The sequence below is a fragment of the Triticum dicoccoides genome, chromosome 7A (genome assembly GCF_002162155.2).
Source record: "Triticum dicoccoides isolate Atlit2015 ecotype Zavitan chromosome 7A, WEW_v2.0, whole genome shotgun sequence".
Lineage (NCBI taxonomy): Eukaryota > Viridiplantae > Streptophyta > Magnoliopsida > Poales > Poaceae > Triticum > Triticum dicoccoides.
Window position 1 is genome coordinate 657714713 of NC_041392.1, and position 10451 is coordinate 657725163.

Genomic DNA, 10451 nt, shown 5'->3' on the forward strand with positions numbered 1-10451 from the left:
TTTAACTAGTCAAGTTTGCATGTAATCAAAAGATAAATAAGAGAAGAAAATCACAAAAGAGGACGGCAGTCGCGCCTCGCAAAACACCAGTGTTTTCGTGTTCCTCTTTCTCGTTTTTCCTCCACCGTGTGCACGTGTGTACTCCGGCCTGTGATTTACCAAATTGTCCCCTACACATCACATGTTTAAATCTTCTTCCCATTGCCATGCATCTACGTAAATGGGTATCATTGGGTGAAATCAATGGAAGGATGAACCAGTCAGATGTTGCGTGTCACATACACAGTCAAAGTGTGTGACAGATGGAAGTGTGTGTGGTGCAGGCAGCACGTCATATGAACGGGTCAGTAAGGTGCGCAATGTGGGAAGCAAGGGCGGCTACCCACTTCTGGGGGTCACCATATGCATGTCAACGGTGGCGGGGATCTACACCCACTTTGACATTGGTCTACCCTAACAAATCACGATTTGACTAGTCATCACCATGAGTGTAAGATGGTAGTGCATGCAAGTGACGCCCTTGCTGTAGCACTCCAAGGAGGATTAGCACAGTCAAAGGAGGACTAGCTAAATCAATCCCTTGGCCTATGTAGTGGAACAACACTGTAGTTGACTAAACTTTGTGAAAGAGTGTTTGACGGAGAAGTCATTATGGAACTCGGGGGCGATCCAATCTTACGACCACACTCTTCCTTCCTCCAACTTGTCTCGCCGCTGCCTGAGGACCTGCCGGCGAAGTCCGGGCGGGTCCGGGGACGGCAGTGGCAGGGCGTTCCCTGAGCCTACCTCTCTCCCCTAATCTAGATCCCAGCGAATCCACGGGATGGCTGATCGTAGGGGCGGCTGCCCCATGGGCTGTCTTGGCCGGACCTGCGGGGAGATGGTGGCGGGGCTGTGACGCTCTCGGCTGGGCGGCGGCGCTGAGAGGCCCAGATGCGTGGCGTGGCGGCTGCTGAATGGCATGCTCGAGGCGGCAGTGCTCCGATGCTCCGGCGCGGCATCTTCTTCGGGCGGCGCGGTCCCGATCTGATGCATATCTCATCGGAGCATGTCTCGGGATTGTATGACTGGATGGATCCAATCTTCCTGTCGTTATGGTCCTGTGGTGTTGAAGGTGGACATGGTGGTGCAGCTAGGCTCTTTTTCTGGAGGGACGGAGACTGCCAGTGAAAGCCAGACTTCGACTGTTGTCGGAGCCCAACGATGGCGGCGCCTGCGGGTGTCGCTACATTGCTGAAGGCGTCGATATGTAGTCCTTGGCTTCCCTCCCAGAATACTTCTCGGGAAACCCTAGGTCCAGGTCTTCCTGGATCAGATGATTTGTGGCGCTCGGCGTCGTGTTCCCCGTTGGGGGCATCATCTTGAAGTTGGGCCTGGCTGCCGAGACTAGTTGTTGGTGGTGGTTCACCGGTTGCTTGTGTGCCGGCAGGTTGCGGTGATCCGTTGTTGCAATATGGAATTGCAAACATGGTGAGAGGTGGCAGTGCCAGGGATGCTTATCGGCAGTGCAGATGGCCGGGTCATGTTTGATGATATTGAGGGCTTGTTGTAGCCATGGAGGTGCAGTGTAGGCACATGGTGTATTGTCTCGGGCCAGTGGTCATGTCAAGATTTACCATTGACAAACACTTGCATCGAAGGCATGAGATTGCCGGAGCATCTCAATGAGATTTTGGTGGTACCATCTCTTCTCGCCATTTGAGCTACGACTGACGTCACTCAAGCATCAATAAAGGTTCTGATTCCGCGGAAGATCTTTGGCGACAAGGCCATTTGCATAGGTCTGCGTGTTTAGACCGCATGGTTGTGTACACGTTCGGATCATGCGCGGTTGCATGATGGCTGAACACCTTCTCGGCGTGGATTATCGTTGCTCCTTTTTTTCTATCTGCCTTGATAGCTTCGTCTTGTATGACTTTGCTTGTCAGTGGTGTGATTTTTTTTGTGCGTTCGTGTTGGATGTGTACATTTTAGCTATACAGAGGCCGGATGTATGCCTTTTGTGTTTGTATCCTCTTGATTCTCCATCTTGAGATAATAAAATTCACCCTTTGTTGAAAAAAATATAATGATAGATGTGTTCTGATAAAATAGACAGTAATACCATCGATGAAGAATGTGTATCTTCTTGACTGCGACAGGAAGACCATTTGATGTCATCTCCAGAGAAGACGAAACATGGAAGAGTCACCAAAAATAATAATTGAAGGAGTGGTGAACTTCTTTTGTGGGAGAGCAGGCGAGTTCTGTATCTCTGTAGATCAGTGAAGTATCGCTAAGATAGGGATGTTTTTTATGACGGGTTCTGGATCCTATTTGGCGTCTTAAGGGCATGTACAATGGTGCTATTTTAGAGGTACCACGTAGGATAAATGATAAAGTGGAGGAGAGAGAACTCATAAGAAAAGACTTGTCTTCTCTTATTTAAGATAAGACAAGAGATGATCTCTTAGCACAATATGTCTCACCACATTTTTAGAAATTGTTAGTTATTGAAGATAAGGCTAAGAGATAACCCATTATAGACATTTTTCTTTGTCATCTCTAAATTACATGCAAAACTTAAGATAAGACTAACCATTGTACATGCCCTAAGTGCTGGTTAGAGTGCATTATGCAAACTGGTGCACATCCCTCCACATCACTTTGTATCTCCATGGCCCGCCCATGTAGATATTTTTCCATAGTTTTCTGATATTCTTCTCCTTTTCTTTTTCAATTTACTTTTTAGTTTTTATATTTCTCTCTTTTTCCATTTTTACATTTTCTCAAATTCGTAGAGTATTCGTGAACTTTTTTCAAATCTATTCACCTTTTCCTAAATTTCAGGAACTTTATTTAAATTATGAACTTCTTAAAAAAATCTGTTGTGATTTTTTTTCAAATTTGTGATTTTTTTTCATTTTTGCAAACTTCTCTGAAATTAAAAACCTTCCAAGTCTTGAACCTTTTCATATTCATGAAATTTTCCCAAATTTGCAAACTTTTTGCAAATTTTTGATTTTTTTCCAAATTTCATGATTATTTTTAAAAAATATGAATTTTTTTCTTTAAAAAAGCTAAAGGTAGACTCTCCCCGGTCAATTGTCAACTTTCCTGGTCGCGGTCAACTGTCAACGTTCGGAGGTCCACCAGTTATCCAATAAGAAACAAAACTCAGCTGGGCTGGCCTACCCATACGTGGGCACCATTATCCTAAATGGCGCCAGAGGCATCGATTATGAGCTTTCTTAGGGATGGCCTTAATTAAATCGAAATCACTAATTGAGAAGTACTCGTTGCAAAGATCACTCCAATTCCTCTGGTTGCGACAAGTGGCACGCTGAGTGGCGCACATGTAGCGCGTCACTTGTCGCAACCTATGAGTTTTCCCTTTTTTCGTAGATCCGTTTATTCAAAACATTTTATCTCTCAAACCATGCATCCAAATCTCGAACCGCTTTCATCGTTGGATTCCTCGCGTCGAGATCTTCAAAACTAGATCTCATGTTGATAGACTTTGATGAACTTTTTTTTACGAAAAAATCGGATGAAAAAACCGAACCGGAAGCATGGTTTTTTTCCCTTTCCAAACGATGCACGCCCGTGCCTCTCACGAAATCACAACCGTGGCTCTCACGAAAGTAAAACCGTGACTCTCACGGAAGGAAAAAAAAGAGAAAACATGTTTCTTTTTCGTTTCCGAGGAGGCACGGCCGTGACTCTCGTGAAAACACAACCACGCCTCTTGCTGGAGCAAAAAACGTGACTCTTGCGAAAGGAAAACAAAAAACAAAAAATGCGTTTTTTTCTGTTTCCGAGAAGCACGGCCGTGACTCTCGCGAAAGCACACCCGTGCCTCTCGCGGAAGCAAAACCGTGACTCTTGCGAAAGGAAAAAAACCGAAAACGCATTTTTTTTGTTTCCGAGAGGCACGGCCGTGACTCTCGCGAAAGCAAAACCGTGTATCTCGCAGAAGCAAAACCGTGACTCTCGCGAAAGGAAAAAAAGAAAACACGTTTTTTCGTGCGAGGAAATCATTTTTTATTGAAAAGCTAAGGAAAACCGGTGAAAAACCAAAACGTCGAAAAACCCCGTTTAAAAAACCAAAAACGCGTGCGGAAAAATAAAAAAAATCCGGAAGGAGCGCCCAGAGTGCGACACGTGGCGAATGGCTGAGAGCGTGCCAAGTGGCATTGATCGTTGCGAGGCTCCCGAAAGAGCGCTCGTTACCTAGTTGCTCCCTAATTAAACCTTTGATTGGCATCATTATATAATGGACTTTTGGGCGTACACGTGAACTTTTTTTGCTTATCGGGCTATTGGATATTACAGTTGCTTTACCGGCCCATATAGCAATGGCAGCCTACTGCTTGCATGTATTCCATTATTTTTTTATTAGAGATTAAATACTAGCGCCCAAATAATAAAATAAATCATATGTTTGTACACAAAGAAAATAAAGACAGGTCACTGAGGTGTCGCTTAGATAGACATAGCTTTAATTGGACCTTCGGATGACATGGTTGTACAATATTACTCAAAAGGCTAACAGAAATTACCACGAGCAAGCGACCAAAATCTTACACGGGCGCACGACGTGCCACGCCTATTCAGTGCTAGTCTCACTGACAGCCGTTAGATGATCGAATAATTTTGAGCTTTGTGCCTCCAGACCAACTTAGCCGATGCACATTTGTTCATCCTGATACTTCTCATTCCGATACAATTAACAATGGTTTAAGGTCAACTGCATGTTTCTTGTTTTGCGGCATATATATCTCCAACAACGCACTACTATATTTTTTATTTAGCTTGCAACGCACTACTATGTGTTCAGTATATATGCACGTTCAGCCAGAAAATGTGTGGGTACTGTTTGATGCAAAATATTAATACTAGCCGTGGCATTAAATGCTCAAGTCGTCCATCTGATCAGCTGATGCTGGAAAGAGTGGTTGTTCGTCTTTTGGGTCAAAATTGCTGGCTCTCAAGGAAGGCATCTTCCTAGCTTTGCAATGGAGTAATCTGCCAATTGATATAGAATGTGATTGCCTTGAAGCCGTTTTGTTGGTGAAGTGTAGAGAAACAAGCAGGTCGAAATATGCTTTCTTAGTAAGGGAGATTCAGAGCAGTATGGAGGAACGTAATACTAGTATTACTCATATTCGTCGCATAGGCAATAAGGCTAGTCATTCCATGGCTAACTTTGGTAGGTTGCAGGGCCGGACGGCAGTTTGGCTAGGCTCTGGTCCAATGGAGGCCTTGAACATTGTTCGACAAAAATGTAATCCGTATTCTGTTGAGTAATACAAGTGTTATTTCGCAAAAAAAATGTAGTGTTTTTTTATTTTTATTTTCTGAACTTAGGTATTTTGCATCTGAAACATGGCTGATGCTGGAAAGAGTGGTTGTTCGTCTTTTTATTTTTTTATTTTGCATCTGAAACATGAGGGTAACAATTCTGAGTAATTTGTTTCCCTTTTAGCTGCTCATTTGAATCTAATTCAAGCGCTTGGAGAGACGCCAAATAGCTAGAAAGGAAACGAACTGAAACTTCCACCGATGGCGCTGGTTTTGCATGGACCACCTCATTTCGGACATACCAGATTCTCCATAGGAGCATCATCAGGTGGACGCACGTGTCCTCCCCGTGTTCACATAACAGGTTACAGCGCTGGCTCTGTAGCTTTTTGCAACTTCTTTTTTCTCCCTTCTATACATATTTATTCATTAATGTGATTTATTACATGGAAATCACCTACTATTTCTGGTAAAAGAAAGCCCCACATCCAGTCACCCTTTAAAACCAGAGATTTGTTTAATTGAGAACATAATAGTTATGACTGTTGATACTTATAAGTTCCTTTCCCATGATCCATGATCAGAGATCCAATGAGCAAGAAAAATTCAAGCAAATTATATTCACATATACACTTACAAGGGATCAAGTTGTTGATCGTTGGAACCATTTATGTAAGATACATATTACTCACTGATCAAGGTCCTGATGCTTTGAATGGTCTACAGTGAGCTACTAGTGAGATATCGAGCTGCCTCTGCGTTGGGGTCACTATTTGTCGCAATCAGCGACAAGTTGGAGGCAAAATCCTACTCGCTTTGTCCCAAAATAAGTGCCTCAAGCTTAGTACAACTTTGTACTAGTTACAAGCTTACAACCCCTTCCACCCACCGATGCACACCCTGCTTCATTCTGGGCTCGTCCAATTTATTTATTTATGGGTTTTCTTCTCTATGCGTGCAGCATGCACCCTACGTTCATGGGCCATGGGTGCAGCCCGGTTTTGAGAAGCTTCTAATAGCTTTCTAGTCCGTTTTTTTTTCTATTTTTTCATTTGGTTTTCCTTCTGGTTTTGACTTATAATTATTTTTTTGTTATTTTATTAATTTTTTATAAGTATTTAAATATGCATGATTTTCATGTTCAAACATGTGTAATTTATCAAATGCACAAACTTTTTTCTTTTTTGTTGCAATCTTTTTTTCAAGTTCATGAATCTTTTTAAATCCCGAACATGTTTTGAAATTTTATGACATTTATATTCGCGAAATGTTTTCTGTACTCATGACATTTTTCAAATTCATGAACATTTTTTCAAATCATCAATTTTTTTGAAATCTTGATTTTTTTTCTGAACTCATGAACTTTATTGAATTAATGAATTAACTTTTTCATATATAGTAACTTTTTCCAATTTTGTAATTTTTACAAATCAACAGATTTTTTTCCACAAACCTTTTCCAAATTCGTGAACATTTCTCAAGTTTGTGAAAATCTCTCGAGTTCGTGAACTATTTTCCAATTCTGTTAATTCTTGTGAAATTCATGTACTTTTTTTGAATTCGTGTATATTTCTCGGAGTTGCAAATTTTTCAAATTTATGATTTTTTTCAATTCGTGAAGATTTCTCGAGTTCATGAACTTTTTGCCAATTCATGATTTTTTTACGAATTCATGAACTTTTAGATTTTTTGTTAAAATTTGGTTTATCTTCTAATTTTTTTGGATTTTTGGACCGATAATGGTTGACCGGTGAAGCTCTCCAAAAATCCAAAAACCGCATTAAACGAAACAGGCGACTGGGCGATCTCTCGCTGTTGGGCCGTCCCATGTGCGTCTTGCTTCGCTAGGTGGTCCGATTAGCGCTAAGGTGGAGGGGAGCTTCAGGCGTCGAAAAGTTTCCCTGGCGCTCAATACCTTCATTGGTGGACTATGGCCCAACAATGCTGCTGCAGCGGAGCAAAACGCGAGCGGATCGAGCTTTCCGATTGCTTCAGATCTCTCACTGGTTGATTGGTGGACCAGTTGACCGGCTCACTAGTTGATCAGTTGACTTTTAGAACACATAAATTTTGGAAAAAAATCATAAAAACAATTTTAAAAAAGTTCATCAATTTTGAAATGAAGTTCACAAATTAGAAAAAAGTTAGATATTTTTTAAAAAAGTTTATCAATTGGAAAAAAGTTCATCGAATTTGAAAGAAAAAGTTGATTGATTTTCAAGAAAAATTTCATGAATTTGAAAAAAAATATCAAACCAGGAAGAAGAAAAAAAGAGAAAAGGGAAAAAAGGATAAGTAGAAATATGAAAAGATGTAAATTGTCACATCAAGTTTGGTGGCGGGCGGTTACTACAGCGTACATGGAAGCAAGAGGGGCTTAAGCTAGACACGAGCAACGAACCGAGTTGAGTTTGAGATTGACCGTCGACTGGTTAATGGCTCGCCGTCGTCCGGCCGCCTGTGTCTAGCCGCGTGGCCTCTGTCCCACTGCCCCTGGACCACACGACTGCTACCCTATCCTCGCTAATCCTGGCTCCTGTAGGGCTAGTGTGACAGTTTTACATTGGTCTTTATGGAAAACTCACATGACAGGGTCAGCGGGGAGCGCAACGTGGGAAGCAAGATTTGACGCCCTGATTCAATCGTACACTAACCATACACGTAAACGTGTACGATTAAGATCAGGGACTCATGGGAAGATATCACAACACAACTCTATAAAAAAAGTAAATCATACAAGCATCATATTACAAGTCAGGGGCCTCGAGGCTCGAATACAAGAGCTCGATCATAGACGAATCAGCAGAAGCAACAATATCTGAATACAGACATAAGTTAAACAAGTTTGCCTTAAAAAGACTAGCACAAATTGGGATACAGGTCGAAAGAGGCGCATGACTCCTGCCTGGGATCCTCCTAAACTACTCCCGGTCATCGTCAACGGGCTGCACGTAGTAGTAGGCACCTCCCGAGTAGTAGTAGTCGTCATCGACAGTGGCGTCTGGCTCCTGGGCTCCATCGCCTGGTCACAGCAATCGGGTATAGAAAAGGGGGAAAGGGGGAGAAAAGCAACCGTGAGTACTCATCCAAAGTACTCGCAAGCAAGGAGCTACACTACATATGTATGCATTGGTATCAAATGGAATAAGGCTATCATATATGGACTAAACTGCAGAATGCCGGAATAAGAGGGGGATAGCTAGTCCTTTCGAAGACTACGTTTCTGGCCACCTCCATCTTGCAGCATGTAGAAGAGAGTAGATGGTAAGTTCACCAAGTAGCAACGTGTAGCATAATCCTACCCGGCGATCCTCCCCTCGTCACCCTGTTGGAGAGCGATCACCGGGTTGTATCTGGCACTTGGAAGGGTGTGTTTTATTAAGTATCCGGTTCTAGTTGTCATAAGGTCAAGGTACAACTCCAAGTCGTCCTGTTACCGAAGATCACGGCTATTCGAATAGATTAACTTCCCTGCAGGGGTGCACCACATTTCCCAACACGCTCGATCCCCTTTGTCCGGACACACTTTCCTGGGTTATGCTCGGCCTCGGAAGATCAACACGTCGCAGCCCTACCTAGGCACAACAGAGAGGTCAGCACGCCGGTCTAAATCCTATGGCGCAGGGGTCTGGGCCCATCCCCCTTTGCACACCTGCACGTTGCGTACGCGGCCGGAGAGCAGACCTAGCAACCTCCAATACAAAGGAAGTTGCGTTACGCGGACCAATCCGGCGCGCGCCGCACAGTCGCTGACGTCACGAAGGCTTCGGCTGATACCACGACGTCGAGGGCCCATAACTGTTCCCGCGTAGTTGGTTAGTGCGTATAGGCCAGTAGCCAGACTCAAATCAAATACCAAGATCTCGTTAAGCATGTTAAGTGTCCGCGAACGCCAACCAGGGCTAGGCCCGCCTCTCTCCTAGGTGGTCTCAACCTGCTTTGTCGCTCCACCACAAAGTAACAGTCGGGGGCCGTCGGGAACCCAGGCCCACCACTACCTGGGTGGAACCACCTGCCCCTTCAGCCCCCATCTCCGAACAGTATCACAGGTAATATAACAGTGTAAAGTATATAGTATATTTCCATGATCACCTCCCGAAGTGATCACGGCCCAGTAGTATAGCATGGTAGACGGATAAGAGTGTAGGGCCACTGATGGAACACTAGCATCCTATACTAAGAAATAGGATAGCAGGTAAAGGTAACAACAGTAGTAGCAAGGACAGGCTATGCAGCAGTATGGGATTAGCTAAAAGCAGTAACATGCTACACTACTCTAATGCAAGCAGTATAGAAAAGAATAGGTGATATCTGGTGATCAGGGGGGGCTTGCCTGGTTTCTATGGCAAGGAGGGGTCGTCGGTGACGTAGTCGACCACAGGGGCATCGTCATCGTCACGGGGTCTACCGGAGAGAAGAGGGGGGGGGGGCAATAAATACATAGCAAGCAAGTGCATAACAGGACATCAGGTAGAGCTAGACGTGTTCTAACGCGAGATGAGGTGATACCGGTGAAGGGGGAAAACATCCGGGGAAGTATCCCCGGTGTTTTGCGTTTTCGGACAAATGAACCGAAAGGGGAAAGTTACGTGTTTGCTATGCTAGGGATGCGTGGCGGACGAATGGGCTGCATATCCGGATTCGTCTCGTCGTAGCAACTTTCATGTACAAAGTATTTTCATCCAAGTTATAGATTACTTTATATTATTTTTCAAAGTTTTAAATGACTTTCTAATTTCTGGATTTAATTTAATTCGAAATTAAAAGAATAAAATGCTACGGGTACCCAGAGTTGTACCCAACAGAATCTATGTGTCGCTGGCAGGTGGGGTCAAGGGGGTCTAGTCAGCATTTGACCAGTCAACTGTTGACTGGTCAACAGGGTCAAACAGGACCCACCTGTCATGGACTGGGTCAACCCAGTCAACAGTTTGACTGGTCAAACTGGACAGGGGACCCACATGTCATTAACTTAACCTAATTAACTAACAGATTAATTAGGATAAGTTAATCGATTAGGTTAACTAAACACAATTAATTAATTTTACTATTATTTATTTATTTAGTATATTATTTAATTATGTATTTTTTTTATTTTTTTAAACATTCTGGGCGTGGGCCCCGTTTGGCAGTGGCCTAGAGGGGCATAGCGGGTTGGGCGCTAACGG